The sequence below is a fragment of the Neofelis nebulosa genome, chromosome 6 (assembly GCF_028018385.1).
Source record: "Neofelis nebulosa isolate mNeoNeb1 chromosome 6, mNeoNeb1.pri, whole genome shotgun sequence".
NCBI lineage: Eukaryota > Metazoa > Chordata > Mammalia > Carnivora > Felidae > Neofelis > Neofelis nebulosa.
The window spans coordinates 78,466,180-78,489,939 of NC_080787.1; the positions used below are offsets into that span (position 1 = coordinate 78,466,180).

General features: G+C 35.0%; 1 protein-coding gene across 1 annotated transcript in view; it reads right to left on the reverse strand.

Annotated features, from left to right (window-relative positions):
• Positions 1-23,760, reverse strand: part of ME1 (malic enzyme 1) — a 190,146-nt gene that overhangs the window by 73,625 nt on the left and 92,761 nt on the right. The window lies entirely within an intron of this gene.

Genomic DNA, 23,760 nt, shown 5'->3' on the forward strand with positions numbered 1-23,760 from the left:
AAAAGACAAAACAAGCATCAGATCTAGATTCAGATAAGATAAAGATTTTGGAATAATCAAACCAGGAATTTAAAATGACTATGGTTAATATGCTAAAAGACCCAACAGAAAAAGTGGACAACGTACAAGAACATATGGGTAATGTAGCAAAGAAATGGAAACTCTAAGAGAATCAAAGAGATGCTAAAAATCAAAATCATAGTAACAAATGAATATTGCATTTGATAGGCTCATTAGTAAACTAGATATAAGAGGAAAAGATTAGTAATCTCAAAGATATGTCAATAGAAACTTTTTTTAAATTTTTTTAATCTTCATTTATTTTTGAGAGAGAGAGACAGAGTGTGAATTGCGGGGGGGGGGGGGGGGGGGGTTGCGGGGAAGAGAGGAAAACACATTTCTGAAGCAGGCTCCAGGCTGTGAACTGTCAGCACAGAGCCCGATGCGGGGCTCTAACTCACAAACCATAAGATCATGACCTGAGCCGAAGTCAGAGGCCCAACTGACTGAGCAATCCAGGCACCCTAGAAACTTGTAAAACTCAAATGCTAACAGAAAAAAGAATAGAATGGTCGGTCAAGAACTGTGGGACAAAAGGTATAATATATGCATAATGGGTATACCAAGAGAAGAAAGAAAGGAACAGAAGAAAATTTGAAGTAATAATGCTAAGAATTTTGCAAAATTAATGACACATGCCAAACCACAGATCCAGGAAACTCAGAGAATATCAAGGAGGAAAAATACCCTACCACCCCCAGCCCCACCCCAAAATCTATAATTAGGTATAACATACTCAAACTGCAGAAAATCAAAGATAAAAAGAAACTTTGAAATAAACCTGAAGGGGAAAAAAAAACACCTTACCTACAGAAGAAGAAAGTTAAAGATACATCAGACTTCACTTCAGAAGCCAGGTAAAGAAGAAGAAAGTAGAGCGAAATATTTCAAATGTTGAAAGAAAAAAAAACCACCATCTAGAATTCTGTATCCAGCAAAATTATCCTTAAAAAAGCAAAGGAGAAATAAAGACTCTCTCAGACAAATTAAAATTGAAGAATTTTGGGCCAGCAGACCTGCCTTGCGAGCAATATTAAAAGAAGTTCCTTGGAGAGAAGGAAAATGATGTAGGTCAGAAACTCAGGGCTACACAAAGAAAGGAAGAACATTACCTTTTTTTTATCTTACCTGATCTGACAGATAACAGTTTGTTCAAAATAATTACGGTAATAATGTATTTGGTGATTACGGTTTATACGGACAAGTGAGATGAATAACAGCAATGTCATAAGAGATGGCAGGAAGGAATTTGGAATATTCTATTATGACATACTATTATGTATGTCTATTATGACTGTTGTGCGGCTATCTAGTGTTATTTGAAAGTGGACTTGTATTAGTTGTAAATGTGTATTACAAACTCTGAGGCAACCACTAACATTTTTTTTTTTAAAGTATAAGTGATACACTAATGCAGAAGAAAAATGAATCCAGGGTCAGAACTTGCTTCTTCTTATACAATTAACTCCTTGGCCTTCCTTTCCTTAAGGAATCTGTTACATGTGTCTTTGGAGCTCTGTGTATTTCAAGTTTTGATTCCTCTAACTGCTCTATTTTTTTGCTGTTAGGTTAAGAAAACAAACAAACGGGGGCGCCTGTGTGGCGCAGTCGGTTAAGCGTCCGACTTCAGCCAGGTCACGATCTCGCGGTCCGTGAGTTCGAGCCCCGCGTCAGGCTCTGGGCTGATGGCTCGGAGCCTGGAGCCTGTTTCTGATTCTGTGTCTCCCTCTTTCTCTGCCCCTCCCCTGTTCATGCTCTGTCTCTCTCTGTCCCAAAAATAAATAAAAAACGTTGAAAACAAACAAACAAAAAAGCTGTTCACAATAATAAAGAACTGATCCAACAACCACACTGAATAAAACATATGGAAGTACGACAGAATTCTATAAACCTTGCCTCACCATGAACATATAATTGGGTATTTGTTGATTATAACAGAACCCTGTACAGATGAGTCTCAAATAATACTAGTAGTAAAAATAGATCTATAGTTCCAAGGCCTAGAACACCACCTGGCATATAGCAAAAATACCCAATATTTATTGAATGAAGAAATGAAGAAGATTTGATACCTGCTGAGGGGCAACAAAAAAAATTTTTTTAATGTTATTTGTCAACTTGCTTTAACATCCATCTTACAAATAAAATGAAGTCTCCTATATTGGTTTTTTATTTCTTAAGTCCACTTCCTCTTAAATACACAAGTATTTCAGATCTGGGAAAGATCTTACATCTGGCACATTAAAAGGTGGTGAGACCAGGTGTCTAAGTGTTTAAACATAAAACACTCACTTGTGAAAAAATATTTTGAAAGCATTCCAGATATGTTTGCACATTTAAACAGTCTTACCCATGATTAAAGCCAATTTCTTGGAAATTTAATATAACTTTTCAAAATATCTAGGGATGATGGTGAATCAAAATGTACAAAGTAAGCAAAATCTGCCCTAATTTTAATTTCATATGGTTTGGCACTTAGGAAAAAGAACAGTTAATACTAAACTATTCTTTCTATAAAAGCCAGAAGAGACAAGTGAAATAGGTCCTCTCTGACAACTCATCTCCGCCACATTATTTATTAGGTACATTATTTTCCATATTCTCTTATAGTACCCTAAACTCATTTCCACTAGAAGCTTATTAAAAATGTCTATTTATTTATATCTCTCCCCAATTACACTGAGTTCCTTAAGAGCATTTCGCAAAATGAATGCTTGGCACATAAAGATGCCCAATGTGTTTGTTCAGTGAATATATAATTCAAGGTACCCTGAAAACTTTCTTCAACTAAGTTTATAGAAATTATTGGCATGATTGGGGAAGAACTCTAGAAGACTAGGCTAATTCCCCTGTTTACTGGTCAATAATGTTTTTGGTTTTGTTTTTACCTTTACTCTATTTGTTTTCCACTAAAATGGAAATTTTGTTTTCCACTAAATCAATATAGCATACCCAGAGGAAAAGCATAACTTAGACAGCTAAAAAAATCAGTGGTATAACTGTGAACCCATGCTGAAATAAACATTCATATTAAGTCCTATTTGGCTATAGCATGTTCTTTTCCTACACACAGCACTGTATTGCTAAAATCACCCAAACTAGCAAATTAAAATGGCTATCTTTCTATTCAAAAAGATGTCTGGGGAATTTTTTTTTTTTAATCTCTGTAGGCCAGCATTTAAATTTTCACCCAATGATTCTTCCTTATTGAAAAATAACACAGAGCTGTAAATCGACATTTAATGACAACTAATGCATATTAGAGGTATAAGGTGATTCTAAGAAAAAACACAACTTCCATTCTTTTTCAGTTTTTGCAAAAATAACATATGAGTTCTTATCAAAGTGACCTATAAACATCAACCTAAATTAAATTTAGGAACAAAGGCAAAAAAAAAAAAATGTGATGACTTCCAGTGCTTTAGCTGAATGAAGTCTGCTTATAAAGCAGAATACAATTTCAGAAGATATCTATTCTGTGTTTATAATTTAATATGCATAATTATGGGACATATATTTTATCTTTTCTTGACATCAGAATGAAAAAAGGGGAATGGGTGCAGAATAGATTATAAAACTAACACAACTTTAACCATGATAGCATAATAGATATTTTATATTTAATTTTTTTAAATGTTTATTTATTTTTGAAGGAGAGAGAGAGAGAGTGTGAGCAGCGGAGGGGCAGAGAGAGGGAGACACAGAATCCGAAACAGGCTCCAGGCTCCAAACTAACAGCACAGAGCCCAACACGGGGCTCAAACTCTCGAACTGTGAGATCACTTAAAGTGAGCCAACCACGTGCCCCACATAATAGATATTTTAACAGTTACTGAAAACTTACCATGTGATAGGGACTATTCAAAACCAAGTGGGACTGGTTTTCTCACTTTTGTTCTTTTACTTACAACAAAAAGCATGGATGTTTTAATTCTAGTTAACTACCAGAAAAATCTTAACGTGAAATATTTTGAAACCAGAGGTAAAATGAATATATTCAACAAATATTTCCTAAGTGCTTCCTAGGAGTCAAGCTCTGGGGAAAGAGCACTGAACAAAATAGATGGAAATCCTTGCCCTCACAGAATTTATATTGCATTTGTAGGAGACAGACAATAAATAATAAGTAAATTATACAACATGCTCCAAGGTAATAATTAGGACAGAGAAAAATAAAACAGAGAAGGGAGACAAAGAAAGCCAGCCAGCATGAGAAGTGCAATTTAAGACAGACTGGTACAGGGAAGTCTTCACTGAAGTGACAAATGAGGAAAGCCCTGAAGGAGGGAAAGGAAAGAGACAAAGGCTTACAGGTTCAAGAGAACAGCAAGGTCAAAGACCCTGAGGTGGGAGTACACGTGAAGTGCACCAGAAACAGCAAGATTTGGAATGGCCATTGAATGAAGCTTCTATTGAATGCACATATATTTCCTATTTGTTTCTAACTCAAATAACACAAAATATCATCACACTGTTTTGTTTAGGGAATTATAACATTGAGGGAAAGAAAAAAACTCATAGTTGAACCAAATTACCTAGTTTTCCATAACTGTTTTTCCACAGTCGTTAGGGTACTGCTTATCTTCACAGCTACGTATTCAAAATTCAGCCCCAAGCTTACAGTTATTGTCATCTCTATTTTCTCCATTATACCAAAAGCTTAATTTATAAGGTGTCTGAACTCAAAATCAAGGTCTAGGGAAGTTGGGTATGGCCATGGAAATGGAATCAAGGCATGGATCAAGGACATAATAGAGAAACGGTCTGGATGGCTTTAGTAATGAATCTGTTCTTGAGACAAATGCACAGGAAAACATTGGGAGGGTCATAGAAGATACTCAAGAGGAAGCAATTATTTCAATTTGCTTTGGGATACAATCAGAAGATACAGACATAGCTATATATGAAAAAGACAGAGAGAGAGAGAAAGGACTGGTCTAGTTGATTGGCATGAATGGCTTATGTATGCGTAAGTCTCATTTTAACCTTTGCAAAGTTAATTCAGCATTTTTAGTATCTTTGTATCACTTTTATTGTATTTACTTTTATTTTTTATTATGAACTTATTTTGCAGCTGACTATTCAATTAATATGTAGCACAGGGAATATAAAGCAAGGCAAACAAAAACTTTTTGTGAAATATTTTCTATTGAATTAATCACCTTGCCATCTGTCTCTTGAGCTACTAATGAAATAAACTTTGGATAGCAAGGGAAAGCTAACGTTTATGTAAAGCAAAATAGTTTAAAATGCTGAATGAGAAGCTTATTCCTCGGGGTCAAGTATAATTATATAATGTGATGATCAAACGTTCTCACCTGACTCATAATGGTAACAATTATCAGTGAACTGCTGAATTTTATGATATAGATCAACCCTGAATGATGAAACAAAACACAGCTTCTTTAACACTTTACAGCATCTTAAAGCTGGAATATTTCCGAAAATACTTAATTGGGTTTTTTGGGTTTTTTGGGTTTTTTTTTGGTTTTTGTTTGTTTTTAGAAAAAGAGTACACACAGGCAAGCGGGGGAGGGGCAGAGGGAGAGGAAGAGAGAGAATCCCAAGCAGGCTCCACACCCAGCATGGGGCCTGACACAGGGCTGGATCTCCTGACAGTGAGATTCACGACCTGAGCCAAAATCAAGAGTCAGATGCTTAAATGACTGAGCCACCCAAGCGCCCTAGAAAATATTTAGTTCTAATCCATCCTCCTCTACTTAAGGCAGAAATCTTTATATACTAGGCGTATCTCCCCACATAGAGTGACAGACACATCACAAAGAATACTAACAATAAAAATAACCAAGAAAAACAATTAGTGAGTGATTTTTATGTGCAAGCATTATAGTAAGTACTTTTACATACATTATTTTGGGATAATTCTAACTATTACATATTCCATCTACTACTAAACCAAATTTGCCAGCTTATAACTTTTAAATTATTGGCCCTAATCATGCTTCCTACAGAAAAAATTAGAATTACTATTTATGGCAGTTAAAAAAGTAATTTTCTTTTTAAAAATTTTATCTCAGTCATCACAACAACCCTGTAAAGTAGGTACTGTTATGATTTTTCACATTTTTCAAGAGAAAGAACTAAGCCTTAGGGAAGGCAAATACCTTTCCCTTTGATGGAGATGAGGATTAATTTGAAAGCCCAGCTTTTACTTCCCACTTGCTCCTGAGACATGGCCTTTGTAGGCTGGCAAAACCAGCTTTCTAAACTTCCTGAGCTGAGTCAGATCTCAAACCACTGAAGCAAAAAAGTCATTCTCTGAGGCTAAAGAAATGGACTGTGAACCTATCTCAGGCAACACCACTCCAACATGTGCTCAGTATGACTCAATCTTTTTTCCATTCAAATTTCTACATATCCCAACCTAACCATATTGGTTAACAATAAATTTAACAGTTGCTTGTTTTGTTTTCTGTTTACCAATATGGTGATCTTTACCATGAATACTACAGGATATGGTATTATTTTGGCTGAAGATGTGAAAAAAAAAAATGAGTCACCATCTGGGGATGCCAAAAAGAAAAACAGTCTTATGAATTAAGGACTACATCATGGTTAAATCAAAATCATGGCATGCTGTGTTAATTCTGGCTTGTTTTACAGTTAGTGAAATAAAAACAACCGTCAATGATGGAAAACTGAGTTAGCCAAAATGTGATCATCTTGGCAATATGAATGATTATTTCGTTTCAACTCTTGATTATAGCAAATTTTATACAAATTTCATTACAGCTTTCAATGTCAGAACTTTGAAATATATCAGCTCAAAAAATATTCACCATCAACTTACATTAAAAGTATTTAACTTTATGTAACATACCAATCACTGTACTTATCTCCACCCATCAAGGGATAGATAACCCTTGATGTTTGTGAGGCCTGAGAAAATGAAGTATTCATCCCTCACCATGTCCTATGGTTCTCCTTTCCACATAAAAATGATGCTGGTAACTCATCAAAAGTAAAGCATGTTTAAAATTTAATTTTCTAGTAATGGTAAAAGATTTGTGCCAATCCACTCACATTCTCCTGTGTGGCCTCTCTTTGAAGGGTTCAATTCAATCAACAAATATTTATTACATACCTATTCTGTGCCAGGCATTGATGTAAGAACTTGTTCCTAAAAAGAAGAACTAGATCCCTGTACTTAGGGTACATACATTCTAGCAGGTGAGACACACAATAAGCAGTAAATGTAATAAGTGGATAAATTATATAAAATTATACAAGAAAAAGTAGAGCAAAGCAAGAGTATCAGGAGGGCCAGGGATGGGCGGAAGGTGGGGCAGAGTTCAGTACCATTGGGGTAATCAGGGTAAGTCTAGAAGAGGGTAAGATTTCCACGAATACTGAAAAAGATGAGGTTGTTAACAAGTTGATTTCTGGGGGAAGAATATTTCAGTCAGAGGGCAGAGCAAGAATAAATATTCTGAGTGGGGAACATGCCTTGAGAGTTCAATGACTCCAAAGGCAGTCCAGACAGTGTGGCTGCAGCACAGTGCGTCAGAGATGTCAGGAGGGGCCGCGAGAAGGACCAGCTTTTACTAACTAAAATGCACTGGTTATCAATAATAAGGTTAGGTCAAGATAGAATATTAAGTGTAAGTTATTTTCACATTTCCTACTGAACAAAACGTCCCCTTAACTTCCTACTTTACCCCAAACCAACTTTCTAACTTTGCTTCCATAATGATTCTTTTCCTTTCAGCATCTTTAATCCCCATTAATGAAACTACATCTTGTTCAAATATTGTTGTACTATTTCCCCAAACTGACCACATACATAGTCTTAAAAATAAAAACTAAACTGCTTTCATAAGTGCATACCTGCTTTATTTTTGGTTATAAATATGTTTAAATTAAGGAGAGCAAGAAAAGAAGATTACAACAAAGAATCTTGTTTTGACACATAAGGCATTGCCACTGATGGGGTTTTTTGCTTTTGTTTCTATGAGTACAATTAAGGAAATCTATATTGAGTCTCCTTTTTAAATATTACCAATGAGTAGATATATTCGTTCTTATTTTCCAATTTATTACACATGGTAATACAGATGGAAACCTAAGAAAAACAAGCTTTTAAGAAACTAGGCTGCTTTACCTTGCTAAATAAGCTAAGAGAATAAGTAAAGAAGAGAGACAGAGGAAGCATGATATAGATTTTTGTCAAACTTTAGTATCTTTAATAGATATAATAATTTACTTTTAATAAGCTCAGATAAAATATTTAGGGATTCCTCTATATAGACCTTGGTATCAATTCAAAGAGAACAAGTTAGGTGTCTGTTGGCCATCTGTATGTCTTCTTCGGAAAAATGTCTAGTCATGTTTTCTGCCCATATTTTAACTGGATTATTTGTTTTTTCAGTGTTCAGTTTTATATGTTCTTTACATATTTTGGATACTAACCCTTTATCAGATATGTTATTTGCAAATGTCATCTCCCATTCTGTAGGCTGCCTTTTAGTTTTGTTGATTGTTTCTTCCAATGAGCAGAAGCTGGAGGTTCCTCAGAAGTTCAAAACAAAATTACCCTACAATCCAGGAATTGCACTATTAGGTATTTACTCAAAGAATACAAAAGTACTGATTTAAAGGGACACATGCACCCAAAGTTTATAGCAGCACTATCAGCAATAGCCAAATTATGGGAAAAGCCCAAATGTCCACTGAATGATCAATGGATAAAGAAGATGTGGTGTGTGTGTACATACATATATATGTATACATGTATGTATATATACATGTATACATATATATGTATGTACACACAGTAGAATATTACTCAGCCATCAAAAAGGATGAAATCTTGCCATTTGCAACAATGTGGATGGAGCTACAGAATGTAATGCTAAGCAAAATAAGTCAATCAGAGAAAGACAAATACCCTATGATTTCACTTATATGTGGAATAGACACTTAACTATATAGACACTTATAGACACTATTACAGACACTTAACTATAGAAAACAAACTGAGGGTTACTGGAGAGGAGGTGGACAGGAGGGGGTATGTGGATTAAATACGTGATGGGAATTAAGGAGTGAACCTGTCGTAATGAGCACTGGGTGTTGCAATGTAAGTGACGAATTACTAAATTCTACACCTGAAACTAATATTACACTGTATGTTACACTGTAATTTAAGTAAAAACTTAGAGAAAAAGTAATGATGGATACAACAGTAATTTATTAAAATATTTCTTTAGAGAAACTTCAAAATCTAAAACATAAATGTACCTATGTAATGAAAACTCAAATCTTTAGTTTACACAGGCAGAACCACTTTATTTGGAAAACTGTGTGTGTCTCTAGTTTATGTTAGTGGACCACCTTTCCTTTACATATATGTCACCATAGTTTTGTGAAGGTTGGATTTAATGTTTAAGTAATACTTTTTCAAAAGAAGTTATTTTATACCCACTATGTGGTAGGGTATATTGTGGGATAGTGAGAATAACTGTCACCCCTTGATAATAAAGTTCTTTTTTGTGTGTTTATTTATTTATTTGGAGAGAGCAAGAAAGCACAAGGTGGGGGAGGGGCAAAGAGAGGGAGAGATAAAATCCTAAGCAGACTCCATGCTCAGTGCAGAGCCTGACACAGGGCTTGATCTCAGCACTGTGAGATCATGACCTGAGCCAAAATCAAGAGTCAGACATTCAACCGATTGAGCCACCCAAACATCCCTAAAGTTCATTTTCTGGCACGATTCATATTCTAGTAAGGAAAATAGGGCATAATAGGGAATATTAAATTCACAAGACTCAAACAAATAGAATAAAACCAATGGAAAACATTTACACCCCTATTAAAGGAATGCTGGAATTAATGCAATCAGAATTAATGACTTGAATAAAATAGTATTAGGCAAGGAAAGCATCTGAAAGGAAAAAGTTGTAAACCATGTTCAGCAAGAGATGAAGGTTGGGTCAGGATATAGGCAAAGATGTAAAACTAACAAAATATTTGAGAATTCACCTTAAATCTTTGAAGAAATATATATACGTATTCTTAAATACATATACCTAAGGCATGCCTACAGATTTCTAATTGTTCTATGACCTCCCTTTTTCATTCACTTGAAAAAAAAGTAGAGAGAAAGATAGAATTTTTAAGAAAAACATGGCTATAGTTAAATTGTCAATCTGATCTTTCTTTGTATGGGCAAGTGGAAAAAAATTCTGAGTCATAAATTTGATTTGAGTCATGTTCCTTGGTAAGTGACATCGTTGCTGACTTTTCTCATATTGACAGACATTCTTTCCATCTGACTTTTTTTTCAAATAGTTTACATCACCTTTGGACCACAGAGAAGAATAGCAGATGGTGTCCCACAGAGTCATATGTTTTCATTAAATTTCTTATGAAAACCAAAGTAAATTATGCTGATTATAATGATGGGTGGAGTCCAAAAGGTCTCACAGATTTATAGATAAAATTATCAAAGTTATAAATATATCCATTCAACTAAAGGGAAAAAAAAAGGATGAGGTAGAAAAGGCAATGATTGGAACAGGTGGAATAAGGCAGCAGAGAAAGTCAGCCATGCAACTAACTGCAGCAGAAATGGCAGAAAGACAAACAACAGGAAAGTATGTTAAGGCCAAATATTTGGTAGAATGGTGAAGAAACCATTAAATTGCAACCTTGAGTAAGGGTGAAGACCACATAAACTTACATTTCTGGTGAATTCTTTAAAAAGAGAGACCATTATAAATAATAATAAAAATAAATTTAGTAAATCTGGCCATGATAATCAGGGGCTATATATCTTATTCCTTTGAAATCTGATATATGACCTTCAAGAACTTTGACCAAATTAATAGCTTCTCTGAAAAGTCTGGTCTGAGACACCCATTCAATACTGAATGGGTGAAAAAAAAGCATCACTTTATGAAAACACCATCATCACACCTTGCAGCATATGGCAGGCGGTATGGCTTCAGACTAAGATTATTTTTCTTAAATACTATGTGAGAGATCATAATAAAATTTGTGATGGCAGCCACGGTTGGGGAAAGTCTCTAAATATTATAATAATCATGTTTGTGGTCATTCCTGGTGATTCCAATTGACTTTTAATTTTCATCATTTAAAGGAAAAAAGGAAAAAAAATTAAAAATACAGTCCTTGCTGGAGTTTTTATTTCTTTCATTTAAAAATGTAATACTAGCTTTTAAAAACTCACTTAAGGTATAGCTTTTTTTTCCATTTAGTTACTAATCATCAATGGAGTTCTGATATAGAGAATTTTTGGTAGCAAAACTGAAGCAGTCATTCCATTTCAGGGGCAACTGATTCAGGAAAAAGAATCAGTTGGGGATGTAAAATGGGGAGGTGTAAAAATGTAGCTTTGGTATGTGTTCAAATTCAATTTTTTTTATCAACTTAAAACCAACCATTATACACATAGGATGTTGTATGCAAACCTCACAGTAATCACAAAGCAAAAACTTATTAAAAATACACAAGAGATAATGACAAAGAAATCTGAACATAAAAGAAAGCAATCAAAGAAGGAAAGAGAAAGAGAAGTCATAGAGAGAACAACGAAAACATGCAGAAAACAATAAATTGGAAATAAGTAAATACCTATCAATAATTACTTTAAATGTATATGAACTAAATTAGCCAATCAAAAGACAGAGTGCTCAAATGGATGAGAAAACAAGATGTATCTATATGCTGACTATAAGAGACTAACTTCAGAAGTAAGGACACACAGAGACTAAAAGGGAAAGGACAGAGAAAGATATTCCATGCAAATGGAAACGAAAATAAAGCTGGTGTAGCTATATTCACATCATACAGAATAGACTTAAACAATGTAATAAAAGACAAAGAAGAACATTACATAATGATAAAGGGGTCAATCCAGCAAGAAGATATAACATTTATAAATACATATGCATCCAACATATGAGCACCAAAATATATACAGCAAATATTAACAGACCTAAAGGAAGAAATTGACAGCAATAGTAGTAGAGCACTTTAACATCCCACTTACATCACTAGAGAGATCATCCAGACAGAAAGTCAATAAGGAAACACTGACCTTAAATGACATGCTAGACCAAATGAATTTCATAGATATACCCATTTAAAAAAGCAGCAGAATACATATTCTTCTCAAGTGCTCATGGAACATTCTCCAGTGCTAATTGTACGTAAGATCACAAAACAAATCTCAATAAATTCAAGAAGACATATTATATCAAGCAGCTTTTCTGACCACAATGGTATGAAACTAGAAATCATTACAAAGAGAAAACTGTTAAAACTACAAATACACGAAGATTAAACAACATGTTGCTGAAAAAACAATGGGCCATCAATGAAATCAAAGGAGAAATCAGAAAATAGCTAGAGACAAAAACAGAAACACAACATTCAAATCTATGGGATGCAGCAAAAGCGATTGTAAGAGGGAAGTTCATAGTAATAGAAGTCTACCTCAAGAAACAAGAAAACTCTCAAATAAATAATTAACTTCACATCTAAAGGAACTAGGAAAAGAACGAATGAAGCCTAAATAAAGGTAGGAGAGGGAAGAAAATAATAAATGTCAGAACAGGAGTAAATGAAATAGAGATGAAAAAGACAATAAAAAAGATCAATGAAACTAAGGGCTGATTCTCTGAAAAGATAAGTAATAGTTACAAAGCGAGGCAAACCAAGAAAAAAAAAGGGGGGCTCAAAGATATAAAACCAGAAATGAAAAAGCAATTACAACTGTAACCACAAAAATACAAAGGATTATAACAGAATATTACAAAGAATTATACAACAAATTGGACAACCTAGAAGAAATGGTTAAATTTCTAGAAATACACAATTTTCCATGACTGAATCATGAAAAATATAAAATCTGAATAGATTAATTTCTTGTAAGAAGATTGAATCAGTAATCAGAAACCTCCCAACAAACAAAAGCCCAGGATCAGCCAATTTCACAAGCTAATTCTACCAAATATTCAAAAAAGATTAACACCTATCCTTCTCAAACTGTTCCAAAAAAACTGAAGAAAAGTAAATACTTCAAAACTCATTTTACAAGGCCAGCATTACCTTGAAACCAAACTCAGGTAAGGACACCACAAAAAAAAAGGGGGGAAATTATAGGCCAAGATCCATGATGAACATAGAGACAGAAATTGTCAACAAATATCATCAAATCAAATTCAACAGTACATTAAAAGGATCATATAGCATGATCAAGTGGGATTTATTCCAGGGAAGCACAAATGGTACAACATCTACAAATCAATCAATGTGACATACCACACTAACGAAATGAAGAATAAAAATCATATGATCATCTCAACAGATGCAGAAAAATATTTGGCAAAACTCAGTATCATTTATGATAAAAACTCTCAACAAAACAGGTACTGAAAGGACTTATCTCAACATAACAAAAGCTATATATGACAAACCTACCATCAATATCATATTCAATAGTGAAAAGCTGAAAGCTTTTCCTTTAAGTTCAGAAACAAGATGAGGATGCCCACCCCACCACTTCCCTTCAGCACAGTATTAGAAGGTTTTAGCTACAGCAATCAGACAAGAAAAAAATAAAAGTCATCCAAACTGGAAAAGAAGAAGTAAAACCATTTCTATTTGTAGATGACATGATACCATATACAGAAACCCGTAAAGTCTCCACAAAAAAACAAAAAACAAACAAAAAAAACTTGTCAGAACTAATAAACAAATTCAGTAAAGTTACAGGATACAAAACTGATATACATAAATCTATGGGGTTTGTATACAATAATAACAAAACACCAGAAGGACAAATTAAGAAAAAAATCTCATTTAACAGCGCATCCAAGGGGTGCCTGGGTGGCTCAGTCGGTTAAGCGTCAACTTTGGCTCAGGTCAAGATCTCACGGTTCGTGGGTTCAAGCCCTCCATCAGGCTCTGTGCTGACAGCTCAGAGCCTGAAGCCTGCTTCGAATTCTGTGTCTCCCTCTCTGCCCCTCTCCCACTCATACTCTGTCTCTCTCTCTCTCTCTCTTAAAAATAAACATTAAAAAAATGCATCCAAAAATATCTAGTAATAAATTTAACCACAGAAACAAAAGACCTGTACATTGGAGGCTGTAAGACATTGATGAAAGAAACTAAAAAAGACAGAAATAAATGGAAAGATACTCCATGCTCATGAACGGGAATAAATAATATTGTTAAAATGTCCATAATACCCAAAGCAATTTACAGATTCAGTGCAATCCCTATGAAAATTCCAATGGCATCTGTCATAGAACTAAAACAAATAATTCTAAAATTTGTAGAGAACCAAAAGAAATTGCAAATAGCCAGTCTTGAGAAATAATAACAATGCTGTAGGTATCACACTCCCTGAATTCAAACTATACTACAATGTAGTATTTGCATAAAAACTGACATACAGATCAACAGAACAGAATTGAGAGCCAAGAAATAAATGCACACATATACAGACCATTAATTTATGGCAAAGGAACCAAGAGCATAAAATAAAGGATAGTCTCTTCAATAAGTGGTGCTGGGAAGACTGGACAGCCACATGCAAAAAAAAAAAAAAGAAAAAAGAAAAAAACAAACAAAAAACAAAGAATGAAACCAGAACATTATATTACACTGTACATAAAAATTAAAATGGAATATACTTGACTGTAAGACCTGAAATCATAAAATTCCTAGAAGAAAACATAGATGGTAACTCCTTGACAATGGTCTTAGCAATCTATTTCTGGATCTGACTCCAAAGGCAAGGGAAACAAAAGCCAAAATAAACAATTAGGACTATATCAAACTAAAACGCTTCTGTACAGTGAAAAGAGCCATCATAAAAACAAAAAGTGAACCTATTGAATGAGAGAAGATATCTGCAAATCATAAATCTGATAAGAGATTAGTATCCAAAATATACAAAGAATTCAGTCAACAATAAAAAAAAATCAAACAACCTAATTAAAAAATGGGCAGATCTGAACAGACATTTTTCCAAAGAAGACATAAAGATGGCAAAAAGACACATGAAAACATGTTCAAAAGCCACTACTCATTTGGGAAATGCAAATCAAAACCTCAATGATATATTACCTCATACCCGTTAGAATGACTATCATCAAAAAGAGAAGAAATAACAAGTCTTGGAGAGGATGTGGAAAAAAGGGAATTTAAACTGCTGCAGAACTATGCAAAAGAGTATAGATTTCTCAAAAATTTAAGAATACATTCAGCATATGATCCAGCTATTCCACTTTTGCATATTAATCTAAAGAATATGAAAACACTTATATGAAAAGGTATATTCATCCCTATGTTCACTGAGGCATTATTTACAGTAGCTAATGTATGGAATTGGCCTGAAGTGTCCATTGATAGATGAATAGATAGAGGATAAGATACACACACACACACACACACACACACACAATAGAATACTACTTAGTCATAAAAAATTAAAATCTTGCCATTTGTGACAAAATGGATGGACCTTGTGGGAATTTGCAAAGTAAAGTAAGTCAAAGTTACAAAGACAAACACTGATTTCACTGATGTGTGGAATCTAAAAAAGAGAAACAGACAAAAAATACAAAAAAAAAAAAACCCTCATAGAGCACAGATTGATGGTTAGCAGGAAGAAAGGGAGTTGGAGTGGGCAAAATGGTTTTAAAGAGGGTTATCTGTTGGTGACAGATGGTAACCAGACTTTTGGTTGTGATCACTTTGTAGTGTATACAAATGTCATATTAATGCTGTATACCTGAAACTTACATGTTATATACCAATTATACCATAATTTAAAAAAATACTACTATGAAAAGTATAAACAGAAAAACAAATATAAATATGTAAGGAATGCATACATTTGGTGATTTTAATATATACTTGACAATATGCAAGGATTATAAGAACCTTAATACAGTATTTCCTAAAATTAAATTACATGAGAAGAAGGAATTCTTTGAAATATAAGACTTCTTCCTGGTATACTTGTACACAAGAAGTGACAAGCGTTGGCAAGGATGTAGAGAAAAGGGAAGCCTCGTGCATTGCTGGTGGGAATGTAAATGGGTGTAATCACTGTGAAAAAGACTATGGAGGTTCCTCAAAAACTTAAAAACAAAAATGTCATATGATCCAGTAGTTCCACTATTGGCTATTTATCCAAGGAAAACAAAAAACACTAATTCTAAAAGATACATGCATCCTTATTTACAATAAATATGCAATTATTTATATATTTACATATTTGTACACAATATGTAAATATGAAGCGTTATACATATAATACTCAAGATATGGAAGCAACCCATGTGTCCATCAATAGATGAATGGATAAAGAATATGTGGTGTATGTACACAATGAAATATTACTCAACCATAAAAAAAATGATATCTTGCCATTTGTGAGAACATGGATGGACCTAAAGAGTATTAGGCTAAGCGAAATAAGTCAGAGAAAGACAAATACCATTTGATTTCACTTACATGTGAAACCTGAAAAACAAAACACACAAAAAAGGCAGAAAGAAACCCATACATACAGTGAACAAATTGGTGGCTGCCAGAGGGAAGAGGCAAGACAGATGGGTAAAATGACGCAAGGAGAATAAGAGGTACAGGCTTCCAGTTATAGAATGAATAAGTCACAGAGATAAAAGATAAAAGCAATACAGTTGATGGTATTTTAATAGTGTATGGTGACAGATGGTAACTACACTGGCAGTAAGTGTAGCATAATTTATAGAGTTGTTGAATCACTATGTTGTACACTTGAAACTAATGTAACTTTGTGTGTCAACTATACTTCAATTTTTAAAAATTGAACAAACAACCAAAATAACAAAACAACAACAACAAAAAGAGCTCACAAATATAGAGAACAAACTGGTGGTTGCCAGACGAGAGAGGGGTAGGAGATAGGTGAAATAGGTAAAGGAGATTAAGAGTTACAAACTTCCGGTTGTACAATAAATAAATCACAGGTATGAAAAGTACAGCATTTGGAAATATAGTCAATATTATGATAACATATGGTGACAGATGGTAACTACCCTTACCGTGGTAAGAACAGTGTGATGTATAGAATTGTTGCATCACTCTATAGTACACCTGAAAGTGAAATAAGTTAAAAATAGAACTACCTTATGATCCAGTAATCATACTACTGCCTATTTACCCCCAAAATACAAAAACACTAGTTTGAAAGTACATATGCACCCCTATATGTATTGCAGCATTATTTGCAACAGACGAACTATGGAAGCAGCTCAAGTGTCCACCAAGTGACAAATGGATAAAGAAGATGTGGCATATGTATACAAAACAGAATGTTATTCAGTCATAAAAAAGAATTAATTCTTGCCATTTGCAACCATATGGATGGAGCTAGAGATTATTATGCTCAGTAAAATAAATCAGAGAAAGACAAATACCATACGATTTCATTCATGTGGAATTTAAGAAACAAAACAAATGAGCACAGGGAATAAAAAGAGAGAGAGAAACCAAGAAACAGACCCTCAACTATGGAGAACAAACAGGTGGTTACCAGAGGGGAGGTAGGGGGATGGGCGAAATATGTGATGGGGATGCAGGGCACACTTATCACATGAGTACTGAGTAATGTATAGAATTGTTGAACCACGATATTGTGCCCCTGAAACTAATAGAACACTGTATGTTAACGATACTGGAATTAAAATTAAAAATTACTTTAAAAAATGAAGCCAATATAACATTGTATGTCACTATATTTCAATAACAATTTTTAACAAACATGAAAAAAACTCCCTCTTGCCAAAAAGATGAATGACTACATGAGGTCACCAAGGAAGTGAGGATAATAGTAAAGAGAAGAGTTTTAAGCTCCAACCCTGAAGCACACTAAAGTATAGAGGTTAGGGGGATGAGAATAAACAAGACAAGCAAAGTGTGTAGGGGCCATCACTGAGGTAGAAAGAAGCCAAAGAGAGTGTGCTGGAAACAAAGGGAAGAAAATCATATAATGAAAATGCTCAGCGAATATATTTGGGCATCAAATTCATTCTTTATTTGGTATTATTTTCTTAACTATACTCTCAGATGTAGAATTACTAGGCCCAATTGATGAAACTGTTGAAAAGGCAAGTACCAGGAAAACAGACCTGGAGATGCTAATTAACATCCAGGCTAATTAATCCAGACTAATTTATCAGTACTTCTGAATTCAGTTTTTCTGTTGTTTATTAATTTACCTAACTGTAATCAAAAAGCTCATGCTAATTTTCAACAAAAGTATAACTGAAAGAGTATCACGACTTTAGCAATAGACTTCGTAACAGAAATTACCTGTATTTATTAATAAAGTAAATATAATAAAAGTAAAATCTATGCTCAAAAAGAGATAACTACATCTATAACATTCATCTGATTTACATAAACTAAGTCACCTATTATTCTTAGACAGCAATTGTTTCCTTTGTTACATTTATTACGATTTCATTGTTTCATCTGATTATTTGCTCGTTTACTTGTTTATTATCTGTATCCTCTAGTAAAGAATAAGCTATATGAAAGACAGGGATTATTTTTATTTTATTCATCCCTGTATCCCCAGCACCAAACACAGTGCCTGACTTTCAACAAATGAAAAATGAATCAAAACAATAAGGAAGAAAAACTAGGTAGTTTGACAAGACACTTTTACCACAGAGATCTAGCTCCTGTTAGGGCACAGGTAGTTGGGGGAATTCAATGGCTTGCTCCAAAAGCCAATTTTTCTTTTCTTTTCTTTTCTTTTCTTTTCTTTTCTTTTCTTTTCTTTTCTTTTCTTTTCTTTTCTTTTCTTTTCTATTTATTACAAAAAAATTTAATATCTATTTATTTTTGAGAGAGACAGAGACAGAATGCAAGTGGGTTAGGAGTAGAGAGATGGGGAGACACAGAATCCGAAGCAGGATCCAGGCTCCAAGCTGTCAGCACAGAGCCTGATGTGAGGCGCGAACTCACAAACTGTGAGATCACGACCTGAGCCGAAGTCGTATGCTCAACTGACTGAACCACCCAGGAGCCCCTCTTTCTTTTTCTTTTTAATTTTTTTATGTTTATTTATTTTTGAGAGAGAGAGAGACAGGGGAGGGGTCGAGAAAGAAGGAGACACAGAATCTGAAGCAGGCTCCAGGCTCCAAGCTGCCAGAACAGAGCTTGATGTGGGGGCTCAAACTCACAAAAAGTGAGATAATGACAGCCAAAATCAGACATTTAATCGACTGAGCCACCCCAGTAGCCAATTTTTCTAAACCAAAAATATTTTGCAGGAGCCAGCATTTGTCTGTCATATGACTTGATAACAGAATATCAGAAATAGTCTATTGAACAGATTCTAAGATATGCCTTAATTACAGCTACCTTGAAACTTTTTTTCTGCATCTAAATGTCATTATACTGAATGCTGTGACATGGTACTGAGTAATGTAATGTAAAAGCCAGAGGACCTCTCTAATAGATACAAAAATGCTCTCAGATTCTACAGCTCCTGAGCAGAGAAAGTTAATCACCAGGAATAAGGCATTAATCATCAGAGTGGTCAAACACTCCAAAACTTTAACAAGGCAGATCTGCTAAGTCAGGTTCCTGATTGGATCTTGACACATGAGATGAGATGTCTGGTTTGATGCCTCCCAAAATCTTGAATTTCCAGATTCCCTAAAACATTCTGAGCCAAAAAAATGGTCTGCCCTTTCCTTCTTGGGAATCACGTACACAGAAGCTTCCCCCTCCTAAGACAACATGTGCCTTCCTAACCTCCATCCACCTTCACCTCCTCTCCAGACCCTTGGGCCTATAACCAGGGTTATGTCACAATATAACCCACCTAAGACATACTAGGCCTAGCAAAGGAAGAAAGGGGATATTCCACAAAGAAACTGCAAGATCTAACTACTTTATATTAGTCAGAAGAGTACATATGAGATTAAATTCTGCTTAAAGGGGCTGGAATTTAAGTATTAGATAAGAGTTTATCGATTTGAAGGCACCATCCTGAGATGCAAGATTTACAACCAGTAAGAATCTCAGGAGATGGTATAAATTCACTACTAGGATGGTTCCTGGAAACAGAGAAGGTAAAGGCTCATATTAAATATTGTTGAAATGCCAGGAATGCTGTGGCAGATGGCAAAAGGGGGATCACGAGTGCCTGAGAGTAATTCTAGAATGCACGTGCTAGGTAAGACCAGAAAACCCATCAAATTACTATGTTCCACTTGAAGGTCCAGAAAACACACCATACACAAAGCAATAAGGAATATGCCAACGAGAAGATATCCACATGAGTAAGTTTTGTGGTGGTTCTTTTCTAAAGGCCAGAACTGACAGAAGGAAAGGCTGTTAAAAGAATTAGGGTCAATGATAGCAATGGGGATGATAGGACCAGCTAAGGGTCAGAAGCCATGAGAAGCTAGGTGGACATAATTATCATTAGAGTGGCAAGGCTGGGGTTAGTGAGGGGCTGACCCACAGAGAGATAGTTTAAAAATACAGCATCTCTAGAGGCAAAACAGCTGACAAAGCTACTACTCAATACGTACAATCAAAATAAATAATGAATGAACAAATCTGAGGGAAACTGCCCCAGTGAAGTCACAATCTCTCACTCAGTTTCCAACCTGACCTAATTTTTTAACTCAAAACCGTCTAGAGGCCTGGTGGGTGGGGGGTGGATGGTGCCTGGGTGGCTCAGTCCGTTAAGCACCTGACTCGTGATTTGGGATCAGGTCATGTTCTCGTGTCTCATGAGATGGGAGGCCCATGGTGAGCTCCATGCTCACAGTGTGGAGCCTGCTTGGGATTCTCTCTCTCTCTCTCTCTCTCTCTCTCTCTCTCTCTCTCTCTCTCCCTCTCGCTCTCTCAAAATAAATAAATAAGTTTTAAAAAAATCCAGAGGGAAAGGTCTTCCAACACCATGGCAAGAATACAGGGTAACAATTCCCTTAATCCTTCTCCAATGGAACCTATAGCCCTTTATTCAGTAACTGTGCTCTGGAGACAGGGAATACCCAAACATTTCAAGGGCACAAAGTTGACAGTGATATCAGAAGACCTAAAGCATCTATATAATGTCAACCTCCTCATTAGAGTAGAGGCATATGGAAGCCAGTAATAAATGGAGCCCTGACCAAAGTCTAGCTCATAATGGGTCCATCCATTAGGACTACAGACTGATTTCCTCAGTCCCCAAATGCATAATCAGAACAGACTAACTTAGTAAGTGCCATAACACTCATATCAAGTCCTTGGCCTAGGAGGTAAAGAGCTATAATTGTGAAGAAAGTCAAGAGGAAGAATTTGAAACTGACCCACCCAACCCTGAGAATGTAATAAGTAAAAAATACAACATAGTATTGGGTGAAGTAGGGGGGATTGGCAGAAATCAGTGTTCCCTTAAGTATCTAACTGAAATACAAGGATGATTCCAATGAAGTTATCCAAAGCTGTTGGTGGTTCCACATTGCAGCTCAACTTCTCCTCTTATCCACTCCTGTTTCTGTCCCCTCCCTTGCAAAGGGGTTCATTTCAAAGGTACTCCTTAATGAACTCCATCTCGGAACCTGGTTCCTGAGTAACTCAATTTGCAACAGTTACATGTTACATGTTCTTTTTGAATTTAAGTTACATGTTCTTTTTAAATAATCTTGGGCTTATCGTCAGAACCATTTCCCAATTTAATTGGTGTCTCTTCTAGAAAACTTTTACCAAAGCAGCGACATGCTAGAAATATTTTTGAAAAATCTTTGGGATTCTTCTCTGGGAAGAGCCCATATATAATTCCTGATATACAGGTGCTCTCTGCATTTAAAATTATTGACTTTTCATCAATCTCTATATCCTTATCAAAGATCTTAGGTAATCCTTCAATTCACTGTTTTTTAAAAAAAGCTTTTCTGACTCTATATTGACACAGAGCATTCAAAATTAGCTCATATCTCATTTTCTCCAGAAAGCTTCTCACTGATTCTAATAGAATTATTTCTATTTTATTTCATCAGCATTTAAGTATGTAAGTATATTAAGTATATAAGACATACAGACTATGTTCATAAACTTGTGTAACAGTTTCTTTGTAAGTATACTGAAGTCGTGTATATAAAGATAGAATCTACTTACTCAAATAGACAATAAAAACAATTATGCTAAGAACGGCATTTTCCTCTTCTTTTATAGTGGCACAGTGTTCCCTACATACTGTTTTTGGTTTTGTTGTTTTTTTTTTAATGTTAGTGCATTTTTTGAGAGAGAGATGGAGACAGAGCATGAGTGTGGGAGGGGCAGAGAGAGAGAGGGAGACACAGAATCCAAAGCAGGCTCCAGCACAAAGCCCAACGCAAGGCTCAAACCCACAAACTGTAAGATCATGACCTGAGCCGAAGTCAGACGCTTAACCAACTGAGTCACCCAGGTGCTCCTCTGGGGTTTTTTAAAAAGAATTTTATTTTTAAGTAATCTCTACACCCAACTGGGGCTCAAGCTCACAATCCCTGAGATCAAGAGTTGCATGCTTCACCAACTGAGCTAGCTGGGCACCCCTAACATAATCTCCTGATTAGTGTTGCTACCTAAAAAGTTACAGGTAATTTCAAAACATTACATTATATATGAGAAACTATTAGAAATTAACTACTAGAAAAAAATACAACATAGTATTGGGTGAGGTGGGGGGGACTGGCAGAAATCAGTGTTCCCTTAAGTATCTAACTGTATACTTTACCATGCAATACATTAACTGTACCATGCAATCTGGAGCTTAAACTGTACAGTTTTCCAACTATTTCTATGAATAAGTACAGCTTAACCAAGTAAGTTAATAACAACAATAAATAAATCAGGCATGTGTGTTTAAAAAGTAGCCCATGCTAACTGGCAAATATACTCTTCCTTGAAACTTTGGGCAACAGGAGACTCAATATATTCTAAATATTGTGCAAGCTGATGAAAGCACTTTCTGCTGTTGCATACAACTTCTTAAAATTAAACCTTACACTAAAAAAAAACCCAGAAGTATGTCTCTAGTTACAGCTCATTCTAATGATGAGTTTATTTCTATGAAAAACCAAGGCAACGTATATGTTTTAAAATAGTACTTGGTTTTTGTGGTAGTAGCAAATGGGATGACCGTCCATTAGTGTGACAAAACTATCGCAGAATACATTACTAAACTATGGTGGAAATTTCTTTGTTGAAAGAAAAAAAAATGGAAAACTTTATAGTAGTACTCGGCCCACAATCAAGTGCTATTGAAACTAGGTGAAATACAGTAGTGCACTTTAATCATACACTGTAGATTTAATCAGAGACTCATGAACTGTGATTGGATGTCCTGTTTCTTAAACACCATTCTGGACTTGTGGCTTATACTAACTCACATTTGCTCCCCACTTCCTCTGCTTCTCCTACCACAAAAGGGTCAGATACACCCACAAAGATGACTAAAGATCACATTTTATCAGCAGCCAGAAATGAAGTACAGACTGCCAATAATCACAGAAAGTCTTGCTCAGGTAATTTGGTCACTGACTACTGCCTCCTTCACCATAATCATGTATTTCAATAACCACAAGATCTAAAGATTTTTGTAAAAGTATCTTCAGGAATAGCAACAGAGACAACAGTTTTTTTAATTTTTTTTTAATGTTT